The sequence below is a fragment of the Anolis sagrei genome, chromosome 3, assembly GCF_037176765.1.
Source record: "Anolis sagrei isolate rAnoSag1 chromosome 3, rAnoSag1.mat, whole genome shotgun sequence".
Lineage (NCBI taxonomy): Eukaryota > Metazoa > Chordata > Lepidosauria > Squamata > Dactyloidae > Anolis > Anolis sagrei.
The window spans coordinates 141,153,190-141,172,464 of record NC_090023.1 but is presented as its reverse complement, the minus strand read 5'-3'; the positions used below and the strand labels follow the sequence as shown (position 1 = coordinate 141,172,464).

The 19,275-nt window shown below is 39.3% G+C and overlaps 1 protein-coding gene across 4 annotated transcripts in view; it reads left to right on the top strand.

Moving 5' to 3' along the window:
* The first annotated feature begins 10 nt into the window (after window positions 1-10).
* The window catches only part of ELF1 (E74 like ETS transcription factor 1), an 81,708-nt gene continuing 62,443 nt past the window's right edge, over window positions 11-19,275 (top strand). For 2 of the 4 annotated variants that reach the window (XM_060769362.2, XM_060769363.2), the window contains exon 1: window positions 17,684-17,802. The gene's annotated coding sequence lies outside the window, so the exon portion shown is untranslated. Of the gene's footprint in view, window positions 102-131; window positions 463-17,683; window positions 17,803-19,275 lie in introns of those variants that run through there. The other 2 variants (XM_060769361.2, XM_060769365.2) reach the window with 2 other exon arrangements.

The following is a 19,275-nucleotide window of genomic DNA, read 5'->3' as shown; positions in this document are numbered from 1 at the left end:
AGCTCGAGCGTGTGAACCAGGAAGGAGGAGGGAGAGTGAGGGAGAGTGAGTGAGGGCGGGCGGGGGAGCGGAGCGCGCTTGGCGGAGGAGAGGAGAGTTGGGTGAGTAAAAGTTCTGCCGCGGAGGGAAGTTCTTCTGCGAGGGGCGCGGGACCCCCAGAGGAAAGGAGGAAAGGAGCGCGAGGCCAGGGACGAGTTGCTTTCACTTTCTGAGGGGACGCCCAAGGGAGGGGGCCTGCTTTGGGGGCTCCTTGCTCTCTTCGGGGCTGCCAGCCCCACCCAGGGGAAAGCGCCTGCCTGCCCGCCTGCCTCCCCCTCGGACCCCGCTCCCAGGATTCCCCCTGACACGAGTTGCTCCCTCCCATCCTCCAGAGAGGCCCGGCCTGGTCCCTGGGAGTTCTGACAGGATTGGGCCATGCCCTCCCCCGTAGTTGGGAGCATTAGGGCGCCTCAGGTCCTGGAGGTAAGGGGAAGCTGGTGTTCTATCACTGGGGAGGAGGAGGATGGGGGGGGGGGCACTGATAACTTTGAACTCCTTGCTTATTGGTCATGAATTCAGACGCATGAATCAGGCCGTCACCCCCCTCATGCCACCTCACATTCTTGAGCCCTGCTGTTGGAACATGTAGGCCTCTCGCCTGTCCTGAGTCAGCCATGGAGGAAGCTGGGACAGCCAGTGAATAAAGAAATAAGGGCCCCCGTGTCAGAGAGTCAGAAAAACTTGTTTGTCAGTGTTGAAAAGGATTACAAGGACTGTTTGATCCCTCACCTCAAAAACGGGAAATGCTTCTTTTTCTGCTCCCAACTTCTCCAAGGGCAGACTCCACTATCACATTACACTATGTAACGAAATTGGGGAAAAGCCTCTGTTCCAGGATTTCCTGTTTAATTGTGCTGTACTTACTTTGAAAGGAGTTGTTATACGCCAGAAACTTTGTTTTTGTGGCAGAGGGTAGTACTATTTATTATTTATTTATTTTCTCAACTTGTATACTTCTTTTTTCACCCTGGGGGAACGGGGGATGGGACTCAAAGCGGTTTCCAACATATTTATGGCAAAATTTAATGCCTCACATACTATTGGTTAGATTATAAAAATGTAACAACATTTAACCATTAAAACGCAGAGTTAAAAACATTAATATAAAGTTAAAATCACATATTTCCTTCAGTCTCAGCACTTGTAATTTTCCTCAACAAAAATATGCCATTTTTCAGCCCTTACTGTTATTGCAGTTTAATATACTTTTTCCATGTTTTTATCATCTTTTTAATTTTTTAAGCTATTTTCCTAATGAGGAGTTATCATTGTGACTGCCATCTCCACAGGGCTTTGTTTTGGGCATCTTCAGGTCTCAGAAGCAGCGGCAGAAGCAGGAGCCTGGAAGAGGTAGTCAGGCTCCTGCTTCTGCCTCCGCTGCTGCCCTTGCCACCCTCCCTCATTCACTTGCCCTCCCTCGGCCTGGTGAGTAGCGAGGGGGGGGGGCGGGGGAGAGGCGAGCAACCGAGCAAGAAGAGTGGCAAAGGCAGAAGCAGGAGCCTGGCCACCTCTTACAGTAGAGACTGGGTTATCCAACATGTTCATTTATCCGACATTCTGCCAGTCCATTTATGTTGGATAAGCGAGGCTCTACTGTATTTCCTAAGCTCTTGGACTGTTTTTGGAAACTCCCTGAGGAGTTTTAAAATTGCTACTATGTGTATTTCCTAAATAAAATTTCAGTGTATTGGCCTAGTCTCAATGTTGACAGAGACTAGGTTTTGTTGCTGTGTTGGCAATGCATTTTCAAATCAGTTGTTTTCTGGTTACTAGTCAGTTCCTAAACTAGACACAGAGGGCTCACTGGTTCATATATAAATATATTTCTGTATTGGAAGGCAAGTCCTAGTGGTCTGCTGAAACCTTTCCAAAATCTTTTGCTCTAACCACATTTTATTTCCTCCTGTCCTGTCACCAAAACTAGAAGTGAGCCAGGTACACAGAGATGCCTGGAACAAATGACTGAAGGGGCAGAAGGAATGTTTCGCACTGGACTGAGTAAACGGTGACTCTTTAAATATTATTGGATTTCAGCTTCAGCCACCTTGTCAATTGAATGATGAGAATAGCTTAATGGACATTGTCCCCATTGAATGAGGTTGTCACAATCCAAAGCAAGATCTTTGTTACAAGGCCTTGTTGAAGTCTCATTCATTGACAGGAGGAGGAGGAAATGTCATCATCCTTGGGTCCTAATCAGAAAATGAACAGACTTGCATTGCCTGATCTGGGTTCTGACTCTGAAGTGGGTTGGAATGACAGTTACAGAGTCTTACAGTAACACTGCATATAGAAACTGAATACAGACCCATAACTCTAGGCCATACTTGTCAAGTGCAAGGCTTGTGGGCTGAATTCAGCCCGTCATACCATTTTATGTGGCCCAAGAAGCTTCAAATGCCAGGGCAACATCGACCTCCTCACACTAGAGCATGGATCTACTTTAAAGCTGATTGTTGCCTCCTGCAGCATTCTGGGGCTTGTAGGTTAGGGGAGGAGCCTTTGAAATGCTCAGCCAGGCAGGTCCTGGACCTTACTAAACTACAAACCCAAAAATGCTGCAGGAGGCAGCAACCGGATTTAAAGTGGATCCATGCTCTAGTATGATGAGGGAGATACATTTATACAGTCTTTTAATTGCAAATGGTCCTTTGAAGGCAATCGTAAGGCTGATGTGGCTCTCAATGAAAATGAGTTGGATACACCTGCTGTAGTGACCAATCTCTAGCTGCAGTACTGAATGCCAACCCTTACAAGTTCAGAGACAATGCAGACATTATTATTCAACTGGGTGTACTTTTTAGCAAATCCTATGGAAAATAATCAACTTGATGTGTGACTCAAGTGTGACTTTTTTTTCAAAATAGATAAAGCAGATGCACTTTAATATTCTAAACATCTAAGGACAATAGTGCACATAAAGGAAATAGATACCTTATCTCAAAACAAGGAATGGGGTCTATATATCTGGTTTTCTCCTCTCAGTCCAGGAACATCTGAAGGCTGGATTTCACCCTCTCTTTCTGTAGCCCAGGGGTGGGTGAAATCTAGCCTTAAGGTATTCTTGGATTCCCACTCACAATTATAAGGAATTTCAGCTGCAGTTTAAAATATCTGAAAGTTGCATTTCCCCCCAGTAAGTAGCTCTATCTTCTGTGAACATGGCACACTTCGATATTGGACTCAAGAGTGGAGAAATGGTGGATGATCAGATTATTATTATTATTATTATTATTATTATTATTTATATTTACTTTTTTCTACCACACCTTTCTCCCTGAGGGGACCCAAAGCTGCTAACAGCCACACACTTTGATCAATTCAAAGCAAAGTAAATACAAAAATAAAAATCACATAATTAAACAGTACTCTCTGTGTTAGGTTAAAAGTACAGTTAAAATATAATTGAATCAATTAAAATGCATTTCAAATATACAATCCCCCCAAAAATCCCACACCCAACCTCCTCAGCAATAGGCTTCTTAACTTCTCCAAATGCCTGCTTGCAGAATAAGTCTTGACCTGCTTTTGGAAGGCAAGCAGGGATGAGACCATTTTAGTCTCTCTTAGGAAGGAGTTTCACAGTCTGGGAGCAGCCATTGAAAAGTCCTGTGTTCCCACTAAATGTGCTTGAGTAAGTGGTGAGATAAAGAGAACATCCTCCTCAGTGGATCATAAATGTTTACTAGATTCATAGAAAGAAGTCTGGTCCTTCAAATAATCTAACAGGAGTCACATAGGGCTGTGTAGGTCAAAACCAGCACTTTGAAGTGCCCGGAAATGTGTTGACAACCAGTGGAGCTGTTGCAACAGTGGAGTTGTGTTCAAAGGCAGCCCCATATAGAGTGCATTACAGTAGTCCAGCTGGGATGCAACCAAGATATTTACCACCAAGGCCAGGTTTGACTTCTCCAGGAACGGTGCGCTTACCCCCAAATTGCAAACCTGCATTTCCAGGTTTCCATCGAACACAGGCTGAATCCCTATTCCCAGATCTGTGTTTTGACTGACCAGGGGCACCTCTGTCTTGTCTGGATTAAACTTCACTTTGTTTGCACTGGTTTAGCACAGGAATTGCTTCCTTAGAATTAGGTGGAAAGGAGTAATAGAGTAAAAGAGCCCTCCCCCATCTTTTATTATTAAAATGAGAAACATCCATTTATCACATTACTTGTTACATTTATAGATGGGTGAACATGCAATTACTGGCTGCCACCCAGTGGATAAAATGTGTGCTATATCTGATGTATTTATATTCAAACACTTAATACATTTTCAGGAGTTTTATTTTATGGGTAAATGTGGGTTAATTATATGCAGTTAACATGTTAGTCATTATGGATTATGCATAGTCTGTAATGTGATGTGGGCCACTAATTAAAATTACTTGCAGTGTTTCAGGGGCCTTGGTGGTAAAGAAGGAGGAAATTACATGCCATTACATTAATGACATAAAAATTCTTTCTGAAAATTTAAGCTATGTTCCTGTCATAGATTTGCTTCATGTATTATGATCAGGTTATTTTTTTTAATAGTGAACCCTCTTTGGTGATTGAACCTGAGCTATTGTAGTGAGTCCAGGTGTCAATTTCTGTATTACTGAGCCCAGGACTATGGAGACTACCAATATTTTTTATTACTGAGTTTTACTTAATAGGAATTGTGAATTCTATAAATAGCTTTGATATTGCTACCGCTAACACCACCATACTCATTTATATTTTGCCTTTTGTCTAAGCAGTTCAGTAACAAATACATTATTCCCTCCCATTCTTTTCATCTTCGCAATAAATTTTAGAAACAGGCCAGGCAATCAAATTGTGGCTATGGCCCAAAGCCAGTCAGGTTCATTTCTAAATGGGTTGCCCTGGTCTTGGATTAGTATTCTAACTTCTATGCCATAGCATCTCAACATTGTTTTATATATTCTGTGGAATAATGGATTCCAGTTCTTACATTCAGCAGAGGGAAGCACTGAAATAGTTGCATAAGTTTGCACTCCCTTACCAGGTGTGCTGTAAGCCAAGCCTTCTTAGTAAACACATGGCTTGCCGATATCATCTCTCCCACCCCTCTCTTGAGGGTTAAAAAGGCATGCAAACCAACTAGTTGGGTGCACATGCATGAGACAAGCTGTTGGTATTGGGAGAACTTGCTCTGCTTTTCTGTCATCCTGTTTCTTGAGTTCACTTTGTTCAAACACACATAACAGAAAACTAGAATCAAACAAATCTCACAACGTCTTCGTTCTGCGGCTATCTTTGAACGTGATTGTATTTTCCTGCACAGCAGGGTTTTGACTGGGTTGCCTATGGGGTATCTTAAGTTTAGATATGAAGCAAACTCCATGTGATATTAAAAATCGCTTGGTGTTGCATGAAAAAAAAGGAATGGATCTGGTCAAGATTGGAATCATAATGTGTGACTTTCTATACTATCGTTCAGACTAAAATCTTTCTAATGGCATTGAAGTTCCCATTGGAGATTTACCCAGGAGGAAAGGGTTAACTGCATGATGTAAGATTTGACTGTTCCCTGGCAGTAATAGAAACTGGTCTAGCATCCAGTATTGATGACACTTAAACACTGGTAAGAGATACTGGTTCTTTTCTCACATGCAGAAGAAATTGAACATAGTTGCACGTATAATCTGCAGGACCTCTAAGCAAATGTTAATTGGGAATCATTGGTACACATACTTGCAGAAGAAGAAAATCCAATTACTAAAATCACTCTTGGTTTATGATACTGGAATGACTGAAAAATGTAAAACAGGTTCTACTTGGTTTTGCTTGATTTGTATGTAGTGATTGGAGAAGTAGGGAGATGGGCAATATTTCTGCAAGATTTTTTTGCTACAGCCTGTCTGGTTTGGTGAGCATTAACTTTCCTGTTTTCAGAAAAAAAATGGCTAGCACATGAGTTTTAAATATTTTCTTGTTGCTTTTATTTCAGTTTTTATATGTTGATGGACCCTTGGCACTGGCCTTGTTGCAATTTTTTGATATGAAAATTGTATGTATCATTACAACCCAGAATTGGGTTTGATGTAGGATTCCAGGTTCTGACATCATCTTTGGCTCCTCATCTTATGTAAACATAACACTGGTACTGTTTGGTTGTTGAAACACTGCCATCATGATTATTCTGCTTTGTTTAATTCCTTGTTTTTCATAGGATCAGTGTCAAAGGCTCCTCCCTTTTCTGGGATTAACATGTGGCCAATTTCACCCCACTCCCAAGTCTCTGTTGTGCATACTGCTACATGAATGATGAAAATCAAGTTAACACAACAAAAAACATCTAATTAGTGTAAACTTTAGTCCTAGTTTTACAAGGTTTTTTACTAGTTTTTTATAATAAAAAAATCTGTTGAATGCATAGAGTACTTTTAAGATAACAAAGTGTATTTGACAATTTTGTTCTGATAGAGACAATGATGTTTGTTTTAACTCCTAGTAAGGGAATCACTGGTTCACATAATACAGTTTGTGCATATGTGATCTGTCTCAACAATTGGTAATAACAGCTAGAAAACAGTGACAGAAAAAAAGAAAAATACAGCCAGCACACTTTAGATTTTTGTTCAGCAAAATTCCAGAATAGTGTGGAAAATAAATCTGCCCAGTTAAAAAGTGAACACAGTCTTTGTGTGTAACCCCTCTAAATATATTGGGACTTACCTCTGAATGAACAGACAGAGGATTGCACTGTTCAGCTGCTTTAGAAAAGTGTATGCTGCTGCAAAACAATTTGATAAACCATGACAGTGATGTTCCGTAGTACAGTACTCTTTACACCAAGACAGCATACTGATGACTGGGTAGGGAACTCATTTTTGTGATTACACATATATGGGAATTAAACAAATTCTTATTGCATATAACTTTGTTAATTCTCTTTGTAATTTTGTTTAGCCCCTTTATCTTTCCAGAATTTTCAATTTCTTGAAGGACACAACAATCAAAAATTATAAGATTATAGGTAGGCAGTATTTAAAAATTATGCTTTTAGAATATTTTTGTTGTTCTTGTTCATTTGTTCAGTCATTTCCCACTCTTTGTGACCTCATGAACCAGCCCACGCCAGAGCTCCCTGTCGGCCGTCACCACCCCCAGCTCCTTCAAGGTCAATCCAGTCACTTCAAGGATCCCATCCATCCATCTTGTCCTTGGTCGACCCCTCTTCCTCCCCCCCCCCATTTCCCCCAGCATAATTGTCTTCTCTAAGCTTTCCTTTCTTCTCATGATGTGGCCAAAGTACTTCATCTTTGCCTCTACTGTCCTTCCCTCCAGTGAGTAGTCAGGCTTTATTTCCTGAAGTATGGATTGGTTGGATCTTCTTGCAGTCCAAGGCACTCTCAGAACTTTCCCCCAGCACCACAGTTCAAAAGCATCTATCTTCCTTCGCTCAGCCTTCCCTATGGTCCAGCTCTCACATCCGAAGGTGATTATGGGGAATACCATTGCTTTAACTATGCAGATTTAACTGGGCATATTTCCCTCATCACTGTTTCCTTTTGCTTTCCTTCTTTCTTGGGCTACATCCAGTGTCTCAGCAGACAACCATTTTGCCTTCTTGGTTTTCTGTTTCTTTGGGGTGTACTTTGTTGCCACCTCCTGAACAATGTCGCGGACTTCTGTCCATAGTGCTTCTGGGACTCTATTTACTAAATCTAGTCCTTTAAATCTGTTCTTCACTTTCACTGCATATTCGCTAGGAATGTTAGTGAGATCATATCTAACTGGTCTCTGTGTTTTCCCTGATCTCTTTAGTTTTATTCTAAATTGAGCAATAAGAAGTTCGTGATCTGAACTACAGTCAGCCCCAGGTCTTGTTTTCACCGACTGGATGGATGTCTGCCACCTTTGACTGCAAAGGATGTAGTCAATCTGATTTTGGTGTTGACCATCTGGTGAAGTCCATGTATAAAGCCGTCTTTTAGGTTGTTGGAAGAGAGTATTTGTTATACACAGCGAGTTTTCCTGGCAAAATTATATCACCCTGCGTCCTGCTTCATTTTGTTGTCCCAGACCATGCTTGCCTGTGATCCCAGTTGTCAAACTATTATAGAGGAAGGCATTAGCAATACTACTTCTGAACAGTCCTTGCCTAAGAAAACCTCATTAAATTTATAGTCACCATAAGTCCATAAGTGTGAAGACACACACACACTTATAGACTACTGAACAAATGTTTTATGTTCTTGGTAGTGGAAATCATAATTTAGTTTAAAATTAATAAATTTTAATATAAACGTTACTGTCACAAGACCATTTTTGATTATCACTTGACTGTTTAAACAAGCAAAATATCGCATTGTTTGTTGAACTTCCTCATTATGTCAACTGAGAGTTACAGTAACTAAAACTGCCCTGCCTTTTAAAACTTAATCCATGCTAGTGTCCCATGCTATTGTAGGATAAGCTTTTTTGACCCAGATAATACTTCTCTGCAGGCATGCTTATGATTTAGTTCCCTCTGCTTCAACAACTATTTATAGAAAAATTCTTATTTAGGGAACACAAATGACCTTTCCTCAGAGAGTCATTCCCAGGATGACAAATAGCAGTTAAAATACTGAACAATATCAAGATATAATTAAAATAAAGTACTGTATATTTATAAAATAAATAATATAACGGAAGGAAGATCAAGTCCTAGGTTTACATACCCTTCCTTTTTTCTAAAGTCCTCAAAGAATAGGTTATTCCCCCACCCCACCCCACCCCACCCCACCCCACCCCACCCCACCCCACCCCAAATTTTGCCTTAGAAGTAGGTTAAGCTAAGGTTTCCTGAATGGCCCAGGGTCATTGAGGGAGTATGGGATGTGCAAGCAGGTCTTTCTAATCCCAGCCAGCCATCACACCATATTGACTCAATGATCCAATTAAGAAGCATACCAACCTCAAGAAACTTGTGTTATGAGAAATAACTTCTATGCATATCTTTAAAGCTTTGGGAAAAGTGGAGATGATTGGGTCCTCATCCTGTGGGCTGCATTGAAAGGTGCTCCCTGTTTAACTGATTAAAAACATCAAGAGTCTTTTAGGTGTTCTACTTTAAAGTACAGGACAGTGGTTCCAACCTGTGAGTCCCCAGGTGTTGTAACATACAACTCCCAGAAATCCCAGCCAGTTTGCCAGGTGTTAGGATTTTTGGGAGTTGAAGGCCAAAACATCTGGGGACCCACAGTTTGAGAACCACTGACATAGAAGGAGAAGCCCCTGAACCTAGAATCCTCATGTTCTGGTTGATTATAACAGGATATGCTTTTATCTCAGCTGGCTTACTTCCAGGTCTCTTGCACCTTTCCAGTTTGGGCAGTGTGTTCTGTAGACAAACAACAAGGTTATCTTGCTGCACTTTTGGGCTATTTCCTCTGGCTGGCACCTATTTCTTCCCCAAACGTTAGGGCCTAAACTTTACTAGACACAGCTTTATTCTTTGTGGACTAAATGTCTCTTGATTCATTTTAGTGTTGCTCCCTTGATGGGGCCAATTAAGGTACTGGATAGCTGGATGACAAAGAGATATTGCTGCAACTGTTCCTGTTTTCAGAGAATGTTTTTTTAGATTTACTAGGCAACATTTGAGACAGACCACACCCAACATTGGCTGACATGATTTCTGACATCACAGGTGATCTCTCTGCCAGCTAGGCTTATCAGTCTGTAACACTGGAGCTAGGTTTTCACTCGGTTTCATGCCTATGTAGACAGTTCTCTTGTTATTTGGCAATATTCAAATCTTATCTGTTCTTGTAAAAGTGAGAATATTGCAGTCTTTAAATGGGTGGAGTAGACATATGTTTGTTCCTCCAGCTATAGTTACCAGAGTGAACTCTAACAATGTTTCTTTTGACTTTCTTGATCAATCTATTGTCACTGGATAGAACCCAGCACTTTGCACAGAATGAGTAGACTGCGTGCCTGAAAGGAGTGAGGGGAAACATATTTCACTCCATTCAAAGAAAATACTTTCTGAATTTATCAAAAGGGATTTGCCTTTTTAGAATTCTTCTCTAGCACTGCATTTCAAATGGGTTGATTTTCTTCCTATCAGTTTTCCATACTGTCTACCTTTTAAAACCATACATAAAAATGAAAAGTACAATGGTGTGGACTATCCTAACTTCAGTATTCAATGACATATCTTTACACTTCAGGATCTTATCTAGGACCTTCATAGCTGCTTTTCCAAGTCCTAGTTTTCTTCTGATTTCTTGACTGCAGTCTTTGCTCCATTTCTCCGTACTCATTCCTAAGATCTAGCTTCACATCAGGACAATAAAATATTATGGCTCATTCATTTCAAGAGTGATCCAAGATTTTTAATTATTTCCATAGTCAAAGAGTTTGCTGCAATCTAGGCTGATTTTCTTCTGATATTTTTTCATTTGCTCCATTATTCATCATATGTTTGCAGTATGATCCCTAGTGCCGCTTCCTTTCCTGAACCCAACTTGGACATCTGGCATCGCTTGTTCCACATATGGTAAAATATTTGTTATAGAATTTAAAATATACTTTGTTTGTATGGGAGATTAATGCAGTGGTCATGTGGTTATTGCATTCCTTGCGTTGTTTCCCATTTGTTGAGAGATTTCAATTTTATGTAGATTCTCTTTGTCAATTCCTTTCCATTATATCCTTTGAATTCTTTTGCTACGTATCTCCTCACTATTAATGCCACTCTATTGTTTCTTAGATTTTTATTTCATGCATAAACACTTTGCAATTATCTGACTTCATATGTTCCATTCTTATCCATATTTGCTTGCTCACCCCAAGTATTGCAAGGTTTATAGGTTTTGTTTCTTGTTCTACTATATCTCATTTCCCCTGATTCACGTGTCTCATATTCCATGTTCCTGTAATATGCGTTGTGCAGCTTCTGACTTTCTTTCACCTCTGAACACATTGAAGATGAACATCTTTTTGGCTTGTGTTCAATTGTGCCATTAGCCACAATATTACTCATAGTTGACTGCCAGCCTGTTTCTGGACACAATTCAAAGTACTGGTTATGACCTTTAAAGCCCTAGAAACTTCAGGTCCAGGCTATTTGGTCAACCACTTCCCCTTCCACAAACCTGCCTGGGCTCTGAGATCTTCAGGAGAGGTCCTTCTCTCAGTCCCACCTCCATCTCAAGCTTGGCTTGTGGGAACAAGAGAGAGGTCTTCTTAGCTGTTGCTCCTCAACTCGGGAACTGGAAGCCATAATGACCCCCTCCATAGGCAGGCTAAACCCTTGTAAAGAAGATTTTTAAGATAAATTCAGGGGGTGCTGTGGTTTTTAATTGTTAATTTTTTAAATACTGTTTATATTTAATTCTGTTTCAATGGTTGCATATTTGTATATGTTAAAATATATGCTGATGCTTTTATATTAAGCTGCTTTGATTCTCCTTCAGGAGAGATAAAGCAGGGTATTAAATAATAATAATAATAATAATTTTGTTCTGCCATACCACAGTGACTTTCTTCTCTCTCTCTCTCTCTCTCTCTCTGTGTGTGTGTGTGTTTTGCTTTGATGCCATTTCTGTTGTCTCTGAGAGATCCTCTGACCATTAGCTGTCCATTAGCTGGTGACCATTTTCTGTTTGGCACATGTACTCTGGCTCCTCAGCAAAAGCCTGTCTGATGTAGGAGACCCTACTCATGATATATAGTTTACACCATCTCCTCCTCCTCCTCTGTTTATTGCTTGATAGGAGTATGCAATCCCACCACTGTGGAACGCAGGACCATGGATTTATCTTATCTTAGCTCTGAAAGTCTTGAAAGTGTAAATCATAAGGATAACTGCTAGCATAAACATGTTGAAGCAAGTCTTCAGGTGTGGTCTGTCACTCTGACCAAAGCAATTTTAGTCAGAATGATTACAAAAAGAATGCCATTTTCAAGTTGTTCATATCCCAACTGCTTCATGTAAGACTATTATTATTAAGACTATTATTTATATAATATCACAAGGAAAAAGATCCATCCAACTGTTTCATTGGAAAATATAATTGAGTCTCAGGTAAACTTGCAAAGGCAGGGCTTGAAAAAATTAGACTGGGATATAAAACAAGATCTCTGGCTGATTTCCAGTAGTTCAGCAAGGGTTGCAAAATCCCAGCTGTTTAACAATTGTAGCAATAAACAAGCAGTTAATTATACTGCAGAAAGAAATATAGCTTGTGGTAACCAGTCATGGATTTTTGCACAGAAAGATTTGGGGGGTGGGGGGGGGGGGAATCTCTCTCTTGTTTCAGTTTAGACATTCAGAATAGATACCTGGATCCAGAATGTTTCGCTTGTACCATACTTGAGAAAGAATAAGGTAGATCTTTGTAGCCAGAAATCTGCTCACCTCTAAATAATTTCCAGATTATGGAAAATAATAGTACCCCTCTGCTCTACTGTGATCAGACCTTAGCTGGAATAACTGTCTATTTCTGCTGATCAAAATTCAGTTCTGCTTATCACAGTTCAAGGATATTGACAGGGTGAAATGTTTTTGGAGGAAGGCGAAAAGATGGTAGAAGTTCTGGAAACTAAGCCTGTGAAGAACAACTAAGGGGTTTGGTATGTTTAACTTGGAGAAGAAATGACTGAAGTGACATGATAGCCACTCATTTGAATGTAGTTCTGCGGGAGGGTTCTACTGAACCCATCTACTTTAAAAAAAGAAAAAAATACATATGTCTTGGAGAAAATCAAGCATGAAATCTCCCTAGAGACCAAAATGACTAAACTGAGACTATTATACTTTGTGTATATTATAGATGATATGGCTTATTGGAAAAGATGATTGGCAATCAGGAAGGCAATAAGAAAAGAAAATGACTGCATTAATGAAGGCTAGATTTAATCAAGGAAGCCATGACCATACATTTGCAAGATTTTAACGTAACTGTTAATAACAGATTCCTTGAAGGTCTCTCACTCATATTATTGCCTTAAGTCAAAATCTATATGGTCAATTAACAACAATAATAGCCATATTTAATACCAGATGTCATGTAGAAGATGGAGCAAGCTTGTTTTCATCTGCTTCAGAATTTCCATTCTTGTAATTATAATCCATGTACCAATGGATTAAAATTATAAGAAAGGATATACTACTTAGCCATTAGGTAGAACTACTAGATGTCAAGAGCTCTTTGGCGGTAGAATGGACTTCCACAAAGGCGGCAGATTCTGAAAGTTTTCAAGTACATGTTGTATAACCATTTTTTAAAATTGCTTTAGTTTCATGGCAGGGGATTGAACTAGATGGTGATTGCTATGCCTTCCAGTTCTATGATGTAGAATTACTGCCATCTTATGTGGGTGGATCAGTATAAATTGAACTGATTATAATGGAATGGTGAAATGAGACAGGAAAGTAGCAGAATCCCTTGCATTCCTGTTAAAAAGTGACTAGAATGGAAGGACTGCATGATCGGTCGTTTGCCTTCATCTATTTCTTCATTTAACATAGATAAGATGAAAATTTTGAGATATTTGGTCAGGTTAGAAAAAGACATTTTAATGAAAGTTAAATGCATATTTTAGAAAAAGCAGTTATTTTATCCTATAGCGATGCTGTTTTCATTTTGCAGAATATATTGCTGTAATTGTGCAGGACTTGTTTTGATTATATTATTTTATTGTTTTATATACAGTGGTATCTTTCGACCAAAGCTAATTTTATAAAGGAAAATTGCAGTATTGTTTGGAGTTGAGAGTTGTTTGACAAGTGGAGCTTTAGTTTGCTGCTCTTGTGTATTTGTTGCCTACATTTTCTCCATCTTTGGGTGAAGATTGGAAAGGGAAGCCCTTTTGATTGCTGGACTGCTGTTGTATAATACATGACTGTGTATATTCCTTTGGAGGAAGAATTATCCTTCAAAAGGTACTTGTAGATGTGACAAAGTAGTTAACACAAGCATTGGAACTCCACCTATGACTTGAAATATTTTAAAAACACTCTTTAACACTGAAAGATCTTCTATAAACTTTGAATACTGTGGACTCAGTGTACCCTTGTGCTGAAAAAGCACAGTTGCTCAGGTATTATAATCTTTTTCAACTTTGCCTTTGTTCTCTTACTGCAGTAGAATGGCATATCCAAACTGGATTGATAATATCTGGGTCAGGACTATACTGAATGGGAACCATGGGGTGGAGTGTATGCCCCTCAGGTCTTGCATTGCAATTTCAATCAATCCTAACCACCTTATCCTGTAGTAAAGTGTGGTGGGGTCAGCGCAGTCCCTGAGTTACAAACATCCAACTTACAAATGACTCACAGTTAAGCATGGGAGTAAGACTACAGGCGTGAGAGAAATCAACCCCTCAGAAGGGAAATTCACTCGTCATGGGGAAAAACTTGTCCCTACTGAATCTTCATCACCAATCCTTGTTTACACAACAAGCCAAATTGTTCAAAATCCAATTGTCACAGTGACAGAAAGTGAGGCAAAATCTTTCAAACATGGGCACAGACAGCAAAACAAATTGGAGTTACACTTCTAAAATGTACCTATTCTGACTTAAAAACAAATTCAACTTAAGAAAAAACCTACAAAACCCATCTTGTTTATAACTTGAAGACTGCCTGTACTTCCTTTGTACATGAATGTCCACTTAGCTAGTTGACCTTCCATCTAGATCAGTGGTTTTCATCCTGTTTTCCAGTTGTTAGGATTTCTGGGAGTTGAAGTCCAAAACATCTGGAAACTCACAAGTTCAGAACCACTGCTCTAGATTTTGTGACAGTGATTCCGCCCCAACCTTAACCCTAAGCTCCACTTCTTGGATAATTGAGTAGATCAGTGTTACTTATTGTTTCTCAACTGGTGATGATTCCTGACATGTTTCCAGGATATTTTTTTTAAAACCAATGGTGCCATTTTGGGAGGGGGGCAGGAATATAGCCATCTGCCAAAATATGGTGCTAGTTCTTGTACAGTGAGGGAAGAAGTGCTGGTTCCCACATGATAGCACCTAGAAGTAGATGCTACATTCTTCTTTCAACAACTTTATAGAAATATCATATGGGAAGTAGGCAGAACAGGAAAATAGTGGCGAGATGTGTTTTATATTTTGAGATCATAACTCACGAGGCAAAAAGCTATTTTGCATGTTTGAGATCAGATATTTTTAGCTGAAAGATTGTTGCTAGTCACTATTGGAGAAAACAGAAAAAATTGTGTGTGCATGTGTTGTTGTTGTTATTTTAAAAGCCAATATCTTCATAAATGGTTTCATAGCTTATTCTGAATATTTGAACTATTAATAATAGCAGTCCTTGGGAATATCTGACAATTTAGTAGCTGATTTTAAAGAACATTCCATATGCTTTACTTTGTCAATTGGAGTCTGAAGGCTCTGTTCAAAGTAAAGAACTGGTGTATCGTCTGATGTAATCCAGCAAAAAGTTTTTAGATACTGTTAAATATATATTTCACAGCCTAGCACCTTTCAAAAATCTGCAAAATGGTTTCTGCAAAACCTCTGAATCTCTACAAAATATATATATAAAAGCTAGAGTCCCTCTTTTACTTCTAAAAGAGGGGTATATTTGTACTTAGTTGTATTTACTGAATTGAAAATGTTTTCTTCCTTCTTTTAAAAAATCATTTTGTTATACGCTTAAAAGACAACAACAAATATCACACATAAATTCCAAATCAAAAAGACTCACCATGACCCAGTCTACAATCCTTCCTCCTCCTGTTCCTACCTACATGGTACGAAATAAAAGTGAAGAGCATTAAAAATATGTTTTCTTAATGGTGGTTGCTTGTAGCTATTGTCTTCAGAAGCCAAGAATAGATGGAATAAGAGCAGGCACTGTTAACCAGATCTTTCTTCCCTCAGTCACAGTTCGATTATTGCTGTCCTCCTTCCTGTATTATTGAAGATACCAGGTGTCAATTTTCAAGATTGGGATTTTCTGTATTTCTGCTTCACAAAAAGAGCAGGGACCCCAACTGGAGACAGTGAGGATCTCCTGGCTCTGAATTTTGAGTAGCATGTATTTGTTCTGGCCAGCAATGGTGCTGACTAAAATCCGATGTGAAGAGTATGTCCTAGCAGGACCTAGACATACGGGGAGTCATGTCAGGTGTACCATAGTATCTTCCGGATCAAGAAAAAACGAGGCACCATATTTTCTGGCATATAAGACGACTGGGCGTATAAGATAATCCCAACTTTTCCAGTTAAAATATAGAGTTTGGGTTATACTCGCCGTATAAGACTACCCATCTTTTAACGCACACCAGATAAAAAATTTAAAAGCATCAGATTTGATTTCAATATGGTAATTTTCCTATTACTGTACCTCCTTCTCTGCGTCTCAGATCTTGCACATGCTCACCTGCACTTATGACCCAAGGCAGCAGCTCCAAGAGCCAAGGAGGAGGGGGAAGGAGCCACACACTTTCCAAGGCATTTTAAGGTGGCTTCTCACTTCCAGATAAAGAAGAGTGATGATTTCCTGGAAGAGAAGAGTAAAAGAGGGTTTACTTTTTGTTTGCTGTGGGTTTAATAAAAAAGATTAAACTGTGGTCATAAAAAGCGGGCAAGGAAATGTTACTTGCTCCCGCTTTCTTTTTTTTCAAGCTAATTTTTGTTCGTGCTCAGGCCCAAAACGAAAGAACGAATGAAACGGAGGAAATGAGTACCTTGCACACCTCTAATTGGCAGTCTCCCATCCAAATATTAAGCGAACCTGACCCTCCTTAGCTTCCAATATCCGATGTCATTTTAGGGTATTTAGGCCCACAATTTTGAAGTTCCTTTTGTATTGACACCACAGATATCTTTCTATTCTCCTGTCACTTGGCTTTTCTGACTAGTCCACATTAAATGCAGAGACAGGCACTTGGAATATTCCAGATGTTGTAGAACAGCATTTTTCCCAGTCCTTGCCAGTATTTCTATGATTTTATGGTGGGACAGAACTCACTACCTTCTGGCTAGACATATGAGGTCTGTCTCTTTTTATAGGCTGGTTCTTCCTGCATCAAGTTAATTTCTAGAAACGTTGCTTGTCATAATACTTCTTAAAATCTCTTTGTGTCATCTTATGCAATAATAAGTGTAAAAACAATTACAGTAATTTCACCCTCCTTTCCTTTTATAGTTTTCTCACTTTGCTTTCAAATAGGAAAAAATGTAATTATTGGCAGTCACAATGTCAATACAGACTCCTGCACACCTTTCTTTCCTTCTGTGATCAAAGAGGCAAGCATTTTTGGAATAGTTACTTCTCTTTCTGAAATCCCCATGCAAGTTAATTTGAGTGAATTCTGTTCTGAACTGATGTTCAGAATAGAAGGGTTTGATGATTGATCATTAACTTCTCTGAACACTGAAATGCTTCATTTATTTAGCAAACAAGAGTGCAGGAAAGTAGATCTGATAGTGCTGCATAAATTGTACTGGCCTTTCTTTGTCCACTTGTTGAATGTGCTGTCTGTATGTTCTACTTTGCTGCAGCGATTGTTTGGCCTTTGCTCTTGCTAGTTAAGGTGTGGCTGGCTGATTCACGGTGTTCTCTCTTTCCCCTCTTACCTGAAGATTTGCATGTTTGACCTGGCGAAGTAATTGGGCCCACAGCAACCTGGGCGTGCCTCTCGGAGAAGCACTTAGTTTCATGTATGACTCATAAGCTGAAGCACAGACTCTACTTCCCCAATCTACAGTAGCCATTTTAACTGCAGAAAACTGTTGGATTTCTTGTTATCGTCTAGCCTTAGAAGGAACTTAAAGCAAGGTAATTTTGATAGACATTATTTGTTAATGCAACTGTAACTTGAGTTCTTTTTAATTCTAGTAGAGGATTGTGTGTACCTACTGAGTTTTTAAAAAGAGGCATGGCTGTGTGCTTTTGACTCGTTAATAAGTGAAACTTCAACCCCATTCTTAATTGCATTTAATGAAGAATCAGGAACGGAGAAGGTTCTATGGAGTGTTTTATGTTTAAATGGTTAGATTTCGAGGTGGTGGGGTAGAGGGAAAGATTTTCTGATTGGAGAAAAGTAAAACTTCCCTTGTTCAGTTTGGTGGTTTGTTTTTTTGTTTTGTCTTTTGGCTGAAAAGCATAAAGTGTTTTAAACTATTTGTCAGTATTACAGATCTACCTATAAATAACATCTATATATTTTTAGTGTCTTTGAATAAGCAGGCAAATATACCATACTAAAAATAAGCAATAACACTTTGCTTTATAAGTAAATGTACTCCAGTTGTAATGTTTACCTCTAACCTGAATATGTACATAGATTCTTGCCTAGAGTATTATGTTTGTGAGTTTGTAAGCATGGACTAGTATCAACTGCTGACGTTTTTCAGATGTCACATTGCTAAAATAGTTGTGTTAAAGGCTGATGTTGTGATTATGTCTACTTGGCAGAGGTTGGATCGCCTTACACAGTGTTTTCTATAATACTCTTGTTGCTCATCATTGTTATACTACATGCTACAAAAATTAGTGTGCAGTTCTCTGTTTCTTAGCATGGTTGTTGCTTTATTAATGGAAGTTTTAACTCTGATGCTTGGCAAAATATTGTATTGAAAAGAACTGAGCTGTGACAATTGGTTAAAGTTTCAAGTTAGGTGTCAGGAATAGAAATGCTGCTTTTACAGGCTGTTTCTATTGGGGGAGCACAAGAAATAAGCTTGAGACTTAAATTACTTATCTCTTGACTTCAACCTGCCAAAATATTGTTCTCCGCAAATAATGTGGAGACTAGGACTCGGAACAATGGCTTCAAACTACAGGAAAGGAGATTCCACATGAACATTAGGAAGAAATTTCTATGAGAGCTGTTCAGCAGTGGAACTCTCTGCCCTGGACTGTGGTGGAGGCTCCTTTTTTGGAGGCTTTTAAACAGAGGCTGAATGGCCATCTGTTGGGGGTGCTTTGAATACGATTTTCCTGCTTCTTGGCAGGGGCTGGACTGGATGGCCTATGAGGTCTCTTATAACACTATGATTCTATGAATGTTAGGAAGATTTGTTATGGTCATATCTTTAGTTGAATTCTTGTTTTGTAAAAGTTGTGTGTCTCTTGTTTTCTTTTTTCAACTGAGAACACAATTTGTTCAACTTTTAGAACTGTGTTGGATTTATCAAAACTCTTCCCCACTGGTGAGAGTTACCCCAGAGAAGAAGCAATTAACAGGTACATATGAACCTGGATATTTTACTTTGCAGAACAAATAACTCTTCCTTCATGCATTTGTGT